Below are 18,976 nucleotides of genomic sequence, written 5' to 3' on the forward strand. Positions count from 1 at the left end.
CAGATGCTGCCTGCCGCTGACAGGTAAAGTAGCTTCAGTGTGCGGCGTGCAGCATCCGGCCAGCGGCTCAAAAGGGAAGGAGGCTGCGGCTCCGGTGGGCATCTTATAAGAAGAGTGCACAGCGCTACCCGGAAGTGCGGATTCACGGGAGCGCTGGTGTGCAATGCGCACCCCCAGCAATGAGCATGAAACTCCCCTTGTCAACGAGCATTTAACCACCCCCTTCCCAGGGAGCATGTGACTCCTGGCAAAGAACATTTCACATCCCCCCCCCATGGCATAATCTGTAATGGCCATCACAGTCTGAGGCGTAACGTGTAATGGGCATCATGGTGTGAGGCGTAACATGTAATGGGAATTACACGTACAACGTGTAATGGGCATTATGGAATGTGGTATACTATGTAATGGCTGTGTGATGTGTAATATGCATGTAAGTATGTGTTAATTTTTGGCACGCGCCTTCGACGTGCACAGTCCCTATTGTCCCTGTTTTAATAATATTTTTTTAAGCCCTAACATAATGTGTAATGGGCATTACGGTGTGTGGCATGTGTGATGGGCATTATTGTGCGTGACATTATGTCTAGTGTGTTTCATTATGTGTAATAATAGGAGATGATGAACACGCCCAGTAGATAGTGATGGACACGCCCCCTCCAATGGTGCACCCCCTAATAAAACGGGCTGCGCACGCCACTGGGTATCGTAGAAATAACCTTTTAAAGACGCACATTTCTGGCCCACCAAAAATGGGCATTTCAAATGAGAAATGAGTCCAATGAACAAAATAGGATGAATAAGTATGTATTTCAGGGGTGAGTTAGCAGGTTATTGGGGAAGTAAGTCCTGATATTTTTGGAGGTTGCAGGGGCCACTACACCATTCAAAATAGGCAGGCTTTAGCATATGCAGTTAGGCCTCGTAGGATGATTTTAGCTAAAAAGTGCCCCAATCACTCAAACGGGCTTGTATCTGGGAAGGGAAAATATGGGAAACATGACTTAGACAGCAAATGATACACTGTTTGCCATGTTTCCAAATTTTTATGCACAGTGGTTACAGCATGAAGCGAATGCATGTGAATATACAAAGGTGCATTGCATTAAACAAGTCCACTGAGTGTCCCAAAATGGCCGGCCTGCCTGCTTTCATCCATCAATTGTTCTAAATTTTTCATTACCCAATGAGCTGAGGTGGAGTCTTAGCCAGTGGTACCATCAGGGAGGTGTGTAAAGCACTTTAGGCTAGACAGCCAATCAGCTGCCAGCTTCCATCTGTCAATCAAATACAGTTGCCAATCAGAAAGCTGCCCATTGATCAGCAGGCCCTTTATGACATCACAAACAGACCCTCAGAACTATCTGTGCATGTCTAATGGCTGGCTGTCAGTTGGGCGGGTGGGTGGCAGAGGGAGGGGATGTCTGTCTCGTTTCTCCCTAAAATTGTGGTTTTTCTGAGTTTACGGGAAAAGTTAAGGTCCGACGCGCAAAAGTGGGGTATCGTAGAAATCACCTTTTAAAGACGCACATTTCTGTCCCCCCAAAAATGGGCATTTCAAATGAGAAATGAGTCCAATGAACAAAATAGGGTGAATAAGTATGTATTTCAGGCGTGAGTTAGCAGGTTATTGGGGAAGTAAGTCCTGATATTTTTGGAGCTTGCAGGGGCCACTACACCATTCAAAATAGGCAGGCTTTAGCATATGCAGTTAGGCCCCGTAGGTTGATTTTAGCTAAAAAGTGCCCCAAACACTCAAACGGGCTTGTATCTGGGAAGGGAAAATATGGGAAACATGACTTAGACAGCAAATGATACACTGTATGCCATGTTTCCAAATTTTTATGCACAGTGGTTACAGCATGAAGCGAATGCATGTGAATATACAAAAGGTGCATTGCATTAAACAAGTCCAATGAGCGTCCCAAAATGGCCGGCCTGCCTGCTTTCATCCATCAATTGTTCTAAATTTTTCATTACCCAATGAGCTGAGGTGGAGTCTTAGCCAGTGGTACCATCAGGGAGGTGTGTAAAGCACTTTAGGCTAGACAGCCAATCAGCTGCCAGCTTCCATCTGTCAATCAAATACAGCAGCCAATCAGAAAGCTGCCCATTGATCAGCAGGCCCTTTATGACATCACAGAAAGACCCTCAGAACTATCTGTGCATGTCTAATGGCTGGCTGTCAGTTGGGCGGGTGGGTGGCAGAGGGAGGGGATGTCTGTCTCGTTTCTCCCTAAAATTGTGGTTTTTCTGAGTTTACGGGAAAAGTTAAGGTCCGACGCGCAAAAGTGGGGTATCGTAGAAATCACCTTTTAAAGACGCACATTTCTGTCCCCCCCAAAAATGGGCATTTCAAATGAGAAATGAGTCCAATGAACAAAATATGGTGAATAAGTATGTATTTCAGGCGTGAGTTAGCAGGTTATTGGGGAAGTAAGTCCTGATATTTTTGGAGCTTGCAGGGGCCACTACACCATTCAAAATAGGCAGGCTTTAGCATATGCAGTTAGGCCCCGTAGGTTGATTTTAGCTAAAAAGTGCCCCAAACACTCAAACGGGCTTGTATCTGGGAAGGGAAAATATGGGAAACATGACTTAGACAGCAAATGATACACTGTATGCCATGTTTCCAAATTTTTATGCACAGTGGTTACAGCATGAAGCGAATGCATGTGAATATACAAAGGTGCATTGCATTAAACAAGTCCAATGAGCGTCCCAAAATGGCCGGCCTGCCTGCTTTCATCCATCAATTGTTCTAAATTTTTCATTACCCAATGAGCTGAGGTGGAGTCTTAGCCAGTGGTACCATCAGGGAGGTGTGTAAAGCACTTTAGGCTAGACAGCCAATCAGCTGCCAGCTTCCATTTGTCAAGCAAATACAGCAGCCAATCAGAAAGCTGCCCATTGATCAGCAGGCCCTTTATGACATCACAGAAAGACCCTCAGAACTATCTGTGCATGTCTAATGGCTGGCTGTCAGTTGGGCGGGTGGGTGGCAGAGGGAGGGGATGTCTGTCTCGTTTCTCCCTAAAATTGCGGTTTTTCTGCGTTTACGGGAAAAGTTGAGGTCCGACGCGCAAAAGTGGGGTATCGTAGAAATCACCTTTTAAAGACGCACATTTCTGCCCCCCCAAAAATGGGCATTTCAAATGAGAAATGAGTCCAATGAACAAAATAGGGTGAATAAGTATGTATTTGAGGCGTGAGTTAGCAGGTTATTGGGGAAGTAAGTCCTGATATTTTTGGAGCTTGCAGGGGCCACTACACCATTCAAAATAGGCAGGCTTTAGCATATGCAGTTAGGCCCCGTAGGTTGATTTTAGCTAAAAAGTGCCCCAAACACTCAAACGGGCTTGTATCTGGGAAGGGAAAATATGGGAAACATGATTTAGACAGCAAATGATACACTGTATGCCATGTTTCCAAATTTTTATGCACAGTGGTTACAGCATGAAGCGAATGCATGTGAATATACAAAAGGTGCATTGCATTAAACAAGTCCAATGAGCGTCCCAAAATGGCCGGCCTGCCTGCTTTCATCCATCAATTGTTCTAAATTTTTCATTACCCAATGAGCTGAGGTGGAGTCTTAGCCAGTGGTACCATCAGGGAGGTGTGTAAAGCACTTTAGGCTAGACAGCCAATCAGCTGCCAGCTTCCATCTGTCAATCAAATACAGCAGCCAATCAGAAAGCTGCCCATTGATCAGCAGGCCCTTTATGACATCACAGAAAGACCCTCAGAACTATCTGTGCATGTCTAATGGCTGGCTGTCAGTTGGGCGGGTGGGTGGCAGAGGGAGGCGATGTCTGTCTCGTTTCTCCCTAAAATTGCGTTTTTTCTGAGTTTACGGGAAAAGTTGAGGTCCGACGCGCAAAAGTGGGGTATCGTAGAAATCACCTTTTAAAGACTCACATTTCTGGCCCCCCCAAAAATGGGCATTTCAAATGAGAAATGAGTCCAATGAACAAAATAGGGTGAATAAGTATGTATTTCAGGGGTGAGTTAGCAGGTTATTGGGGAAGTAAGTTCTGATATTTTTGGAGGTTGCAGGGGTCACTACACCATTCAAAATAGGCAGGCTTTAGCATATGCAGTTAGGCCCCGTAGGTTGATTTTAGCTAAAAAGTGCCCCAAACACTGAAACGGGCTTGTATCTGGGAAGGGAAAATATGGGAAACATGACCTAGACAGCAAATGATACACTGTATGCCATGTTTCCAAATTTTTATGCACAGTGGTTACAGCATGAAGCAAATGCATGTGAATATACAAAGGTGCATTGCATTAAACATGTCCACTGAGTGTCCCAAAATGGCCGGCCTGCCTGCTTTCATCCATCAATTGTTCTAAATTTTTCATTACCCAATGAGCTGAGGTGGAGTCTTAGCCAGTGGTACCATCAGGGAGGTGTGTAAAGCACTTTAGGCTAGACAGCCAATCAGCTGCCAGCTTCCATCTGTCAATCAAATACAGCAGCCAATCAGAAAGCTGCCCATTGATCAGCAGGCCCTTTATGACATCACAGAAAGACCCTCAGAACTATCTGTGCATGTCTAGTGGCTGGCTGTCAGTTGGGTGGGTGGGTGGCAGAGGGAGGGGATGTCTGTCTCGTTTCTCCTGAAAATTGCGCTTTTTCTGAGTTTACGGGAAAAGTTGAGGTCCGACACGCAAAACTGGGGTATTGTAGAAATCACCTTTTAAAGACGCACATTTCTGCCCCCCAAAAAATGGGCATTTCAAATGAGAAATGAGTCCAATGAACAAAATAGGGTGAATAAGTATGTATTTCAGGGGTGAGTTAGCAGGTTATTGGGGAAGTAAGTTCTGATATTTTTGGAGGTTGCAGGGGTCACTACACCATTCAAAATAGGCAGGCTTTAGCATATGCAGTTAGGCCCCGTAGGTTGATTTTAGCTAAAAAGTGCCCCAAACACTGAAACGGGCATGTATCTGGGAAGGGAAAATATGGGAAACATGACCTAGACAGCAAATGATACACTGTATGCCATGTTTCCAAATTTTTATGCACAGTGGTTACAGCATGAAGCGAATGCATGTGAATATACAAAGGTGCATTGCATTAAACAAGTCCAATGAGCGTCCCAAAATGGCCGGCCTGCCTGCTTTCATCCATCAATTGTTCTAAATTTTTCATTACCCAATGAGCTGAGGTGGAGTCTTAGCCAGTGGTACCATCAGGGAGGTGTGTAATGCACTTTAGGCTAGACAGCCAATCAGCTGCCAGCTTCCATCTGTCAATCAAATACAGCAGCCAATCAGAAAGCTTCCCATTGATCAGCAGGCCCTTTATGACATCACAGACAGACCCTCAGAACTATCTGTGCATGTCTAATGGCTGGCTGTCAGTTGGGTGGGTGGGTGGCAGAGGGAGGGGATGTCTGTCTCGTTTCTCCTGAAAATTTCGCTTTTTCTGCGTTTACGGGAAAAGTTGAGGTCCGACGCGCAAAAGTGGGGTATCGTAGAAATCACCTTTTAAAGACGCACATTTCTGGCCCCCCAAAAATGTGCATTTCAAATGACAAATGAGTCCAATGAACAAAATAGAATGAATAAGTATGTATTTCAGGGGTGAGTTAGCAGGTTATTGGGGAAGTAAGTCCTGATATTTTTGGAGGTTGCAGGGGCTACTACACCATTCAAAATAGGCAGGCTTTAGCATATGCAGTTAGGCCCCGTAGGATGATTTTAGCTAAAAAGTGCCCCAAACACTCAAACGGGCTTGTATCTGGGAAGGGAAAATATGGGAAACATGACTTAGACAGCAAATGATACACTGTTTGCCATGTTTCCAAATTTTTATGCACAGTGGTTACAGCATGAAGCGAATGCATGTGAATATACAAAGGTGCATTGCATTAAACAAGTCCACTGAGTGTCCCAAAATGGCCGGCCTGCCTGCTTTCATCCATCAATTGTTCTAAATTTTTCATTACCCAATGAGCTGAGGTGGAGTCTTAGCCAGTGGTACCATCAGGGAGGTGTGTAAAGCACTTTAGGCTAGACAGCCAATCAGCTGCCAGCTTCCATCTGTCAATCAAATACAGCAGCCAATCAGAAAGCTGCCCATTGATCAGCAGGCCCTTTATGACATCACATAAAGACCCTCAGAACTATCTGTGCATGTCTAATGGCTGGCTGTCAGTTGGGCGGGTGGGTGGCAGAGGGAGGGGATGTCTGTCTCGTTTCTCCTGAAAATTGCGCTTTTTCTGCGTTTACGGGAAAAGTTGAGGTCCGACGCGCAAAAGTGGGGTATCGTAGAAATCAACTTTTAAAGACGCACATTTCTGGCCCCCCAAAAATGGGCATTTCAAATAAGAAATGAGTCCAATGTACAAAATAGGGTGAATAAGTATGTATTTCAGGAGTGAGTTAGCAGGTTATTGGGGAAGTAAGTCCTGATATTTTTTGGAGGTTGCATGGGCCACTACACCATTCAAAATAGGCAGGTTTTAGCATATGCAGTTAGGCCCCGTAGGATGATTTTAGCTAAAAAGTGCCCCAAACACTCAAACGGGCTTGCATCTGGGAAGGGAAAATATGGGAAACATGACTTAGACACCAAAAGATACACTAAATGCCATGTTTCCAAATTTTTATGCACAGTGGTTACAGCATGAAGCGAATGCATGTGAATATACAAAGGTGCATTGCATTAAACAAGTCCACTGAGTGTCCCAAAATTGCCGGCCTGCCTGCTTTCATCCATCAATTGTTCTAAATTTTTCATTACCCAATGAGCTGAGGTGGAGTCTTAGCCACTGGTACCATCAGGGAGGTGTGTAAAGCACTTTAGGCTAGACAGCCAATCAGCTGCCAGCTTCCATCTGTCAATCAAATACAGCAGCCAATCAGAAAGCTGCCCATTGATCAGCAGGCCCTTTATGACATCACAAACAGACCCTCAGAACTATCTGTGCATGTCTAATGGCTGGCTGTCAGTTGGGCGGGTGGGTGGCAGAGGGAGGGGATGTCTGTCTCGTTTCTCCTGAAAATTGCGGTTTTTCTGCGTTTACGGGAAAAGTTGAGGTCCGACGCGCAAAAGTGGGGTATCGTAGAAATCACATTTTAAAGACGCACATTTCTGGCCCCCCCAAAATGGGCATTTCAAATGAGAAATGAGTCCAATGAACAAAATAGGGTGAATAAGTATGTATTTCAGGGGTGAGTTAGCAGATTATTGGGGAAGTAAGTCCTGATATTTTTGGAGGTTGCAGGGGCCACTACACCATTCAAAAAAGGCAGGTTTTAGCATATGCAGTTAGGCCCCGTAGGATGATTTTAGCTAAAAAGTGCCCCAAACACTCAAACGGGCTTGTATCTGGGAAGGGAAAATATGGGAAACATGACTTAGACACCAAATGATACACTATATGCCATGTTTCCAAATTTGTATGCACAGTGGTTACAGCATGAAGCGAATGCATGTGAATATACAAAAGGTGCATTGCATTAAACAAGTCCAATGAGCGTCCCAAAATGGCCGGCCGGCCTGCTTTCATCCATCAATTGTTCTAAATTTTTCATTACCCAATGAGCTGAGGTGGAGTCTTAGCCAGTGGTACCATCAGGGAGGTGTGTAAAGCACTTTAGGCTAGACAGCCAATCAGCTGCCAGCTTCCATCTGTCAATCAAATACAGCAGCCAATCAGAAAGCTGCCCATTGATCAGCAGGCCCTTTATGACATCACAGACAGACCCTCAGAACTATCTGTGCATGTCTAATGGCTGGCTGTCAGTTGGGCGGGTGGGTGGCAGAGGGAGGCGATGTCTGTCTCGTTTCTCCCTAAAATTGTGGTTTTTCTGAGTTTACGGGAAAAGTTGAGGTCCGACGCGCAAAAGTGGGGTATCGTAGAAATCACCTTTTAAAGACTCACATTTCTGGCCCCCCCAAAAATGGGCATTTCAAATGAGAAATGAGTCCAATGAACAAAATAGGGTGAATAAGTATGTATTTCAGGGGTGAGTTAGCAGGTTATTGGGGAAGTAAGTTCTGATATTTTTGGAGGTTGCAGGGGTCACTACACCATTCAAAATAGGCAGGCTTTAGCATATGCAGTTAGGCCCCGTAGGTTGATTTTAGCTAAAAAGTGCCCCAAACACTGAAACGGGCTTGTATCTGGGAAGGGAAAATATGGGAAACATGACCTAGACAGCAAATGATACACTGTATGCCATGTTTCCAAATTTTTATGCACAGTGGTTACATCATGAAGCAAATGCATGTGAATATACAAAGGTGCATTGCATTAAACATGTCCACTGAGTGTCCCAAAATGGCCGGCCTGCCTGCTTTCATCCATCAATTGTTCTAAATTTTTCATTACCCAATGAGCTGAGGTGGAGTCTTAGCCAGTGGTACCATCAGGGAGGTGTGTAAAGCACTTTAGGCTAGACAGCCAATCAGCTGCCAGCTTCCATCTGTCAATCAAATACAGCAGCCAATCAGAAAGCTGCCCATTGATCAGCAGGCCCTTTATGACATCACAGAAAGACCCTCAGAACTATCTGTGCATGTCTAGTGGCTGGCTGTCAGTTGGGTGGGTGGGTGGCAGAGGGAGGGGATGTCTGTCTCGTTTCTCCTGAAAATTGCGCTTTTTCTGCGTTTACGGGAAAAGTTGAGGTCCGACGCGCAAAACTGGGGTATTGTAGAAATCACCTTTTAAAGACGCACATTTCTGCCCCCCCAAAAATGGGCATTTCAAATGAGAAATGAGTCCAATGAACAAAATAGGGTGAATAAGTATGTATTTCAGGGGTGAGTTAGCAGGTTATTGGGGAAGTAAGTCCTGATATTTTTGGAGGTTGCAGGGCCACTACACCATTCAAAATAGGCAGGCTTTAGCATATGCAGTTAGGCCCCGTAGGATGATTTTAGCTAAAAAGTGCCCCAAACACTCAAACGGGCTTGTATCTGGGAAGGGAAAATATGGGAAACATGACTTAGACAGCAAATGATACACTGTTTGCCATGTTTACAAATTTTTATGCACAGTGGTTACAGCATGAAGCGAATGCATGTGAATATACAAAGGTGCATTGCATTAAACAAGTCCACTGAGTGTCCCAAAATGGCCGGCCTGCCTGCTTTCATCCATCAATTGTTCTAAATTTTTCATTACCCAATGAGCTGAGGTGGAGTCTTAGCCAGTGGTACCATCAGGGAGGTGTGTAAAGCACTTTAGGCTAGACAGCCAATCAGCTGCCAGCTTCCATCTGTCAATCAAATACAGCAGCCAATCAGAAAGCTGCCCATTGATCAGCAGGCCCTTTATGACATCACAGAAAGACCCTCAGAACTATCTGTGCATGTCTAATGTCTGGCTGTCAGTTGGGCGGGTGGGTGGCAGAGGGAGGGGATGTCTGTCTCGTTTCTCCCTAAAATTGCGGTTTTTCTGAGTTTACGGGAAAAGTTGAGGTCCGACGCGCAAAAGTGGGGTATCGTAGAAATCACCTTTTAAAGACGCACATTTCTGCCCCCCCAAAAATGGGCATTTCAAATGAGAAATGAGTCCAATGAACAAAATAGGGTGAATAAGTATGTATTTCAGGGGTGAGTTAGCAGGTTATTGGGGAAGTAAGTCCTGATATTTTTGGAGGTTGCAGGGCCACTACACCATTCAAAATAGGCAGGCTTTAGCATATGCAGTTAGGCCCCGTAGGATGATTTTAGCTAAAAAGTGCCCCAAACACTCAAACGGGCTTGTATCTGGGAAGGGAAAATATGGGAAACATGACTTAGACAGCAAATGATACACTGTTTGCCATGTTTACAAATTTTTATGCACAGTGGTTACAGCATGAAGCGAATGCATGTGAATATACAAAGGTGCATTGCATTAAACAAGTCCACTGAGTGTCCCAAAATGGCCGGCCTGCCTGCTTTCATCCATCAATTGTTCTAAATTTTTCATTACCCAATGAGCTGAGGTGGAGTCTTAGCCAGTGGTACCATCAGGGAGGTGTGTAAAGCACTTTAGGCTAGACAGCCAATCAGCTGCCAGCTTCCATCTGTCAATCAAATACAGCAGCCAATCAGAAAGCTGCCCATTGATCAGCAGGCCCTTTATGACATCACAGAAAGACCCTCAGAACTATCTGTGCATGTCTAATGGCTGGCTGTCAGTTGGGCGGGTGGGTGGCAGAGGGAGGGGATGTCTGTCTCGTTTCTCCCTAAAATTGCGGTTTTTCTGAGTTTACGGGAAAAGTTGAGGTCCGACGCGCAAAAGTGGGGTATCGTAGAAATCACCTTTTAAAGACGCACATTTCTGGCCCCCCAAAAAATGGGCATTTCAAATGAGAAATGAGTCCAATGAACAAAATAGGGTGAATAAGTATGTATTTCAGGGGTGAGTTAGCAGGTTATTGGGGAAGTAAGTTCTGATATTTTTGGAGGTTGCAGGGGTCACTACACCATTCAAAATAGGCAGGCTTTAGCATATGCAGTTAGGCCCCGTAGGTTGATTTTAGCTAAAAAGTGCCCCAAACACTGAAACGGGCATGTATCTGGGAAGGGAAAATATGGGAAACATGACCTAGACAGCAAATGATACACTGTATGCCATGTTTCCAAATTTTTATGCACAGTGGTTACAGCATGAAGCGAATGCATGTGAATATACAAAGGTGCATTGCATTAAACAAGTCCAATGAGCGTCCCAAAATGGCCGGCCTGCCTGCTTTCATCCATCAATTGTTCTAAATTTTTCATTACCCAATGAGCTGAGGTGGAGTCTTAGCCAGTGGTACCATCAGGGAGGTGTGTAATGCACTTTAGGCTAGACAGCCAATCAGCTGCCAGCTTCCATCTGTCAATCAAATACAGCAGCCAATCAGAAAGCTGCCCATTGATCAGCAGGCCCTTTATGACATCACAGACAGACCCTCAGAACTATCTGTGCATGTCTAATGGCTGGCTGTCAGTTGGGTGGGTGGGTGGCAGAGGGAGGGGATGTCTGTCTCGTTTCTCCTGAAAATTTCGCTTTTTCTGCGTTTACGGGAAAAGTTGAGGTCCGACGCGCAAAAGTGGGGTATCGTAGAAATCACCTTTTAAAGACGCACATTTCTGGCCCCCCAAAAATGTGCATTTCAAATGACAAATGAGTCCAATGAACAAAATAGAATGAATAAGTATGTATTTCAGGGGTGAGTTAGCAGGTTATTGGGGAAGTAAGTCCTGATATTTTTGGAGGTTGCAGGGGCTACTACACCATTCAAAATAGGCAGGCTTTAGCATATGCAGTTAGGCCCCGTAGGATGATTTTAGCTAAAAAGTGCCCCAAACACTCAAACGGGCTTGTATCTGGGAAGGGAAAATATGGGAAACATGACTTAGACAGCAAATGATACACTGTTTGCCATGTTTCCAAATTTTTATGCACAGTGGTTACAGCATGAAGCGAATGCATGTGAATATACAAAGGTGCATTGCATTAAACAAGTCCACTGAGTGTCCCAAAATGGCCGGCCTGCCTGCTTTCATCCATCAATTGTTCTAAATTTTTCATTACCCAATGAGCTGAGGTGGAGTCTTAGCCAGTGGTACCATCAGGGAGGTGTGTAAAGCACTTTAGGCTAGACAGCCAATCAGCTGCCAGCTTCCATCTGTCAATCAAATACAGCAGCCAATCAGAAAGCTGCCCATTGATCAGCAGGCCCTTTATGACATCACATAAAGACCCTCAGAACTATCTGTGCATGTCTAATGGCTGGCTGTCAGTTGGGCGGGTGGGTGGCAGAGGGAGGGGATGTCTGTCTCGTTTCTCCTGAAAATTGCGCTTTTTCTGCGTTTACGGGAAAAGTTGAGGTCCGACGCGCAAAAGTGGGGTATCGTAGAAATCACCTTTTAAAGACGCACATTTCTGGCCCCCCAAAAATGGGCATTTCAAATAAGAAATGAGTCCAATGTACAAAATAGGGTGAATAAGTATGTATTTCAGGGGTGAGTTAGCAGGTTATTGGGGAAGTAAGTCCTGATATTTTTTGGAGGTTGCAGGGGCCACTACACCATTCAAAATAGGCAGGTTTTAGCATATGCAGTTAGGCCCCGTAGGATGATTTTAGCTAAAAAGTGCCCCAAACACTCAAACGGGCTTGCATCTGGGAAGGGAAAATATGGGAAACATGACTTAGACACCAAAAGATACACTAAATGCCATGTTTCCAAATTTTTATGCACAGTGGTTACAGCATGAAGCGAATGCATGTGAATATACAAAGGTGCATTGCATTAAACAAGTCCACTGAGTGTCCCAAAATTGCCGGCCTGCCTGCTTTCATCCATCAATTGTTCTAAATTTTTCATTACCCAATGAGCTGAGGTGGAGTCTTAGCCACTGGTACCATCAGGGAGGTGTGTAAAGCACTTTAGGCTAGACAGCCAATCAGCTGCCAGCTTCCATCTGTCAATCAAATACAGCAGCCAATCAGAAAGCTGCCCATTGATCAGCAGGCCCTTTATGACATCACAAACAGACCCTCAGAACTATCTGTGCATGTCTAATGGCTGGCTGTCAGTTGGGCGGGTGGGTGGCAGAGGGAGGGGATGTCTGTCTCGTTTCTCCTGAAAATTGCGGTTTTTCTGCGTTTACGGGAAAAGTTGAGGTCCGACGCGCAAAAGTGGGGTATCGTAGAAATCACATTTTAAAGACGCACATTTCTGGCCCCCCCAAAATGGGCATTTCAAATGAGAAATGAGTCCAATGAACAAAATAGGGTGAATAAGTATGTATTTCAGGGGTGAGTTAGCAGATTATTGGGGAAGTAAGTCCTGATATTTTTGGAGGTTGCAGGGGCCACTACACCATTCAAAAAAGGCAGGTTTTAGCATATGCAGTTAGGCCCCGTAGGATGATTTTAGCTAAAAAGTGCCCCAAACACTCAAACGGGCTTGTATCTGGGAAGGGAAAATATGGGAAACATGACTTAGACACCAAATGATACACTATATGCCATGTTTCCAAATTTGTATGCACAGTGGTTACAGCATGAAGCGAATGCATGTGAATATACAAAGGTGCATTGCATTAAACAAGTCCACTGAGTGTCCCAAAATGGCCGGCCTGCCTGCTTTCATCCATCAATTGTTCTAAATTTTTCATTACCCAATGAGCTGAGGTGGAGTCTTAGCCAGTGGTACCATCAGGGAGGTGTGTAAAGCACTTTAGGCTAGACAGCCAATCAGCTGCCAGCTTCCATCTGTCAATCAAAATACAGCAGCCAATCAGAAAGCTGCCCATTGATCAGCAGGCCCTTTATGACATCACAGACAGACTCTCAGAACTATCTGTGCATGTCTAATGGCTGGCTGTCAGTTGGGTGGGTGGGTGGCAGAGGGAGGGGATGTCTGTCTCGTTTCTCCTGAAAATTGCGCTTTTTCTGCGTTTACGGGAAAAGTTGAGGTCCGACGCGCAAAAGTGGGGTATCGTAGAAATAACCTTTTAAAGACGCACATTTCTGGCCCACCAAAAATGGGCATTTCAAATGAGAAATGAGTCCAATGAACAAAATAGGATGAATAAGTATGTATTTCAGGGGTGAGTTAGCAGATTATTGGGGAAGTAAGTCCTGATATTTTTGGAGGTTGCAGGGGCCACTACACCATTCAAAAAAGGCAGGTTTTAGCATATGCAGTTAGGCCCCGTAGGATGATTTTAGCTAAAAAGTGCCCCAAACACTCAAACGGGCTTGTATCTGGGAAGGGAAAATATGGGAAACATGACTTAGACACCAAATGATACACTATATGCCATGTTTCCAAATTTGTATGCACAGTGGTTACAGCATGAAGCGAATGCATGTGAATATACAAAGGTGCATTGCATTAAACAAGTCCACTGAGTGTCCCAAAATGGCCGGCCTGCCTGCTTTCATCCATCAATTGTTCTAAATTTTTCATTACCCAATGAGCTGAGGTGGAGTCTTAGCCAGTGGTACCATCAGGAAGGTGTGTAAAGCACTTTAGGCTAGACAGCCAATCAGCTGCCAGCTTCCATCTGTCAATCAAAATACAGCAGCCAATCAGAAAGCTGCCCATTGATCAGCAGGCCCTTTATGACATCACAGACAGACTCTCAGAACTATCTGTGCATGTCTAATGGCTGGCTGTCAGTTGGGTGGGTGGGTGGCAGAGGGAGGGGATGTCTGTCTCGTTTCTCCTGAAAATTGCGCTTTTTCTGCGTTTACGGGAAAAGTTGAGGTCCGACGCGCAAAAGTGGGGTATCGTAGAAATAACCTTTTAAAGACGCACATTTCTGGCCCACCAAAAATGGGCATTTCAAATGAGAAATGAGTCCAATGAACAAAATAGGATGAATAAGTATGTATTTCAGGGGTGAGTTAGCAGGTTATTGGGGAAGTAAGTCCTGATATTTTTGGAGGTTGCAGGGGCCACTACACCATTCAAAATAGGCAGGCTTTAGCATATGCAGTTAGGCCTCGTAGGATGATTTTAGCTAAAAAGTGCCCCAAACACTCAAACGGGCTTGTATCTGGGAAGGGAAAATATGGGAAACATGACTTAGACACCAAATGATACACTATATGCCATGTTTCCAAATTTTTATGCACAGTGGTTACAGCATGAAGCGAATGCATGTGAATATACAAAGGTGCATTGCATTAAACAAGTCCACTGAGTGTCCCAAAATGGCCGGCCTGCCTGCTTTCATCCATCAATTGTTCTAAATTTTTCATTACCCAATGACCTGAGGTGGAGTCTTAGCCAGTGGTACCATCAGGGAGGTGTGTAAAGCACTTTAGGCTAGACAGCCAATCAGCTGCCAGCTTCCATCTGTCAATCAAATACAGTTGCCAATCAGAAAGCTGCCCATTGATCAGCAGGCCCTTTATGACATCACAAACAGACCCTCAGAACTATCTGTGCATGTCTAATGGCTGGCTGTCAGTTGGGCGGGTGGGTGGCAGAGGGAGGGGATGTCTGTCTCGTTTCTCCTGAAAATTGCGGTTTTTCTGCGTTTACGGGAAAAGTTGAGGTCCGACGCGCAAAAGTGGGGTATCGTAGAAATCACATTTTAAAGACGCACATTTCTGGCCCCCCAAAAATGGGCATTTCAAATGAGAAATGAGTCCAATGAACAAAATAGAATGAATAAGTATGTATTTCAGGGGTGAGTTAGCAGGTTATTGGGGAAGTAAGTCCTGATATTTTTGGAGGTTGCAGGGGCTACTACACCATTCAAAATAGGCAGGCTTTAGCATATGCAGTTAGGCCCCGTAGGATGATTTTAGCTAAAAAGTGCCCCAAACACTCAAACGGGCTTGTATCTGGGAAGGGAAAATATGGGAAACATGACTTAGACAGCAAATGATACACTGTTTGCCATGTTTCCAAATTTTTATGCACAGTGGTTACAGCATGAAGCGAATGCATGTGAATATACAAAGGTGCATTGCATTAAACAAGTCCACTGAGTGTCCCAAAATGGCCGGCCTGCCTGCTTTCATCCATCAATTGTTCTAAATTTTTCATTACCCAATGAGCTGAGGTGGAGTCTTAGCCAGTGGTACCATCAGGGAGGTGTGTAAAGCACTTTAGGCTAGACAGCCAATCAGCTGCCAGCTTCCATCTGTCAATCAAATACAGCAGCCAATCAGAAAGCTGCCCATTGATCAGCAGGCCCTTTATGACATCACATAAAGACCCTCAGAACTATCTGTGCATGTCTAATGGCTGGCTGTCAGTTGGGCGGGTGGGTGGCAGAGGGAGGGGATGTCTGTCTCGTTTCTCCTGAAAATTGCGCTTTTTCTGCGTTTACGGGAAAAGTTGAGGTCCGACGCGCAAAAGTGGGGTATCGTAGAAATCACCTTTTAAAGACGCACATTTCTGGCCCCCCAAAAATGGGCATTTCAAATAAGAAATGAGTCCAATGTACAAAATAGGGTGAATAAGTATGTATTTCAGGGGTGAGTTAGCAGGTTATTGGGGAAGTAAGTCCTGATATTTTTTGGAGGTTGCAGGGGCCACTACACCATTCAAAATAGGCAGGTTTTAGCATATGCAGTTAGGCCCCGTAGGATGATTTTAGCTAAAAAGTGCCCCAAACACTCAAACTGGCTTGCATCTGGGAAGGGAAAATATGGGAAACATGACTTAGACACCAAAAGATACACTAAATGCCATGTTTCCAAATTTTTATGCACAGTGGTTACAGCTTGAAGCGAATGCATGTGAATATACAAAGGTGCATTGCATTAAACAAGTCCACTGAGTGTCCCAAAATTGCCGGCCTGCCTGCTTTCATCCATCAATTGTTCTAAATTTTTCATTACCCAATGAGCTGAGGTGGAGTCTTAGCCACTGGTACCATCAGGGAGGTGTGTAAAGCACTTTAGGCTAGACAGCCAATCAGCTGCCAGCTTCCATCTGTCAATCAAATACAGCAGCCAATCAGAAAGCTGCCCATTGATCAGCAGGCCCTTTATGACATCACAAACAGACCCTCAGAACTATCTGTGCATGTCTAATGGCTGGCTGTCAGTTGGGCGGGTGGGTGGCAGAGGGAGGGGTAGTCTGTCTCGTTTCTCCTGAAAATTGCGGTTTTTCTGCGTTTACGGGAAAAGTTGAGGTCCGACGCGCAAAAGTGGGGTATCGTAGTAATCACATTTTAAAGACGCACATTTCTGGCCCCCCCAAAATGGGCATTTCAAATGAGAAATGAGTCCAATGAACAAAATAGGGTGAATAAGTATGTATTTCAGGGGTGAGTTAGCAGATTATTGGGGAAGTAAGTCCTGATATTTTTGGAGGTTGCAGGGGCCACTACACCATTCAAAAAAGGCAGGTTTTAGCATATGCAGTTAGGCCCCGTAGGATGATTTTAGCTAAAAAGTGCCCCAAACACTCAAACGGGCTTGTATCTGGGAAGGGAAAATATGGGAAACATGACTTAGACACCAAATGATACACTATATGCCATGTTTCCAAATTTGTATGCACAGTGGTTACAGCATGAAGCGAATGCATGTGAATATACAAAGGTGCATTGCATTAAACAAGTCCACTGAGTGTCCCAAAATGGCCGGCCTGCCTGCTTTCATCCATCAATTGTTCTAAATTTTTCATTACCCAATGAGCTGAGGTGGAGTCTTAGCCAGTGGTACCATCAGGGAGGTGTGTAAAGCACTTTAGGCTAGACAGCCAATCAGCTGCCAGCTTCCATCTGTCAATCAAAATACAGCAGCCAATCAGAAAGCTGCCCATTGATCAGCAGGCCCTTTATGACATCACAGACAGACCCTCAGAACTATCTGTGCATGTCTAATGGCTGGCTGTCAGTTGGGTGGGTGGGTGGCAGAGGGAGGGGATGTCTGTCTCGTTTCTCCTGAAAATTACGCTTTTTCTGCGTTTACGGGAAAAGTTGAGGTCCGACGCGCAAAAGTGGGGTATCGTGGAAATAAACTTTTAAAGACGCACATTTCTGGCCCACCAAAAATGGGCATTTCAAATGAGAAATGAGTCCAATGAACAAAATAGGATGAATAAGTATGTATTTCAGGGGTGAGTTAGCAGGTTATTGGGGAAGTAAGTCCTGATATTTTTGGAGGTTGCAGGGGCCACTACACCATTCAAAATAGGCAGGCTTTAGCATATGCAGTTAGGCCTCGTAGGATGATTTTAGCTAAAAAGTGCCCCAAACACTCAAACGGGCTTGTATCTGGGAAGGGAAAATATGGGAAACATGACTTAGACACCAAATGATACACTATATGCCATGTTTCCAAATTTTTATGCACAGTGGTTACAGCATGAAGCGAATGCATGTGAATATACAAAGGTGCATTGCATTAAACAAGTCCACTGAGTGTCCCAAAATGGCCGGCCTGCCTGCTTTCATCCATCAATTGTTCTAAATTTTTCATTACCCAATGAGCTGAGGTGGAGTCTTAGCCAGTGGTACCATCAGGGAGGTGTGTAAAGCACTTTAGGCTAGACAGCCAATCAGCTGCCAGCTTCCATCTGTTAATCAAATACAGCAGCCAATCAGAAAGCTGCCCATTGATCAGCAGGCCCTTTATGACATCACAGACAGACCCTCAGAACTATCTGTGCATGTCTAATGGCTGGCTGTCAGTTGGGTGGGTGGGTGGCAGAGGGAGGGGATGTCTGTCTCGTTTCTCCTGAAAATTGCGCTTTTTCTGCGTTTACGGGAAAAGTTGAGGTCCGACGCGCAAAAGTGGGGTATCGTAGAAATCACCTTTTAAAGACGCACATTTCTGGCCCACCAAAAATGGGCATTTCAAATGAGAAATGAGTCCAATGAACAAAATAGGATGAATAAGTATGTATTTCAGGGGTGAGTTAGCAGGTTATTGGGGAAGTAAGTCCTGATATTTTTGGAGGTTGCAGGGGCCACTACACCATTCAAAATAGGCAGGCTTTAGCATATGCAGTTAGGCCTCGTAGGATGATTTTAGCTAAAAAGTGCCCCAATCACTCAAACGGGCTTGTATCTGGGAAGGGAAAATATGGGAAACATGACTTAGACAGCAAATGATACACTGTTTGCCATGTTTCCAAATTTTTATGCACAGTGGTTACAGCATGAAGCGAATGCATGTGAATATACAAAGGTGCATTGCATTAAACAAGTCCACTGAGTGTCCCAAAATGGCCGGCCTGCCTGCTTTCATCCATCAATTGTTCTAAATTTTTCATTACCCAATGACCTGAGGTGGAGTCTTAGCCAGTGGTACCATCAGGGAGGTGTGTAAAGCACTTTAGGCTAGACAGCCAATCAGCTGCCAGCTTCCATCTGTCAATCAAATACAGTTGCCAATCAGAAAGCTGCCCATTGATCAGCAGGCCCTTTATGACATCACAAACAGACCCTCAGAACTATCTGTGCATGTCTAATGGCTGGCTGTCAGTTGGGCGGGTGGGTGGCAGAGGGAGGGGATGTCTGTCTCGTTTCTCCTGAAAATTGCGCTT

The sequence above is a fragment of the Crinia signifera genome, chromosome 5 (genome assembly GCF_055691185.1).
Source record: "Crinia signifera chromosome 5, ASM5569118v1, whole genome shotgun sequence".
NCBI classification, from domain to species: Eukaryota; Metazoa; Chordata; class Amphibia; order Anura; family Myobatrachidae; genus Crinia; species Crinia signifera.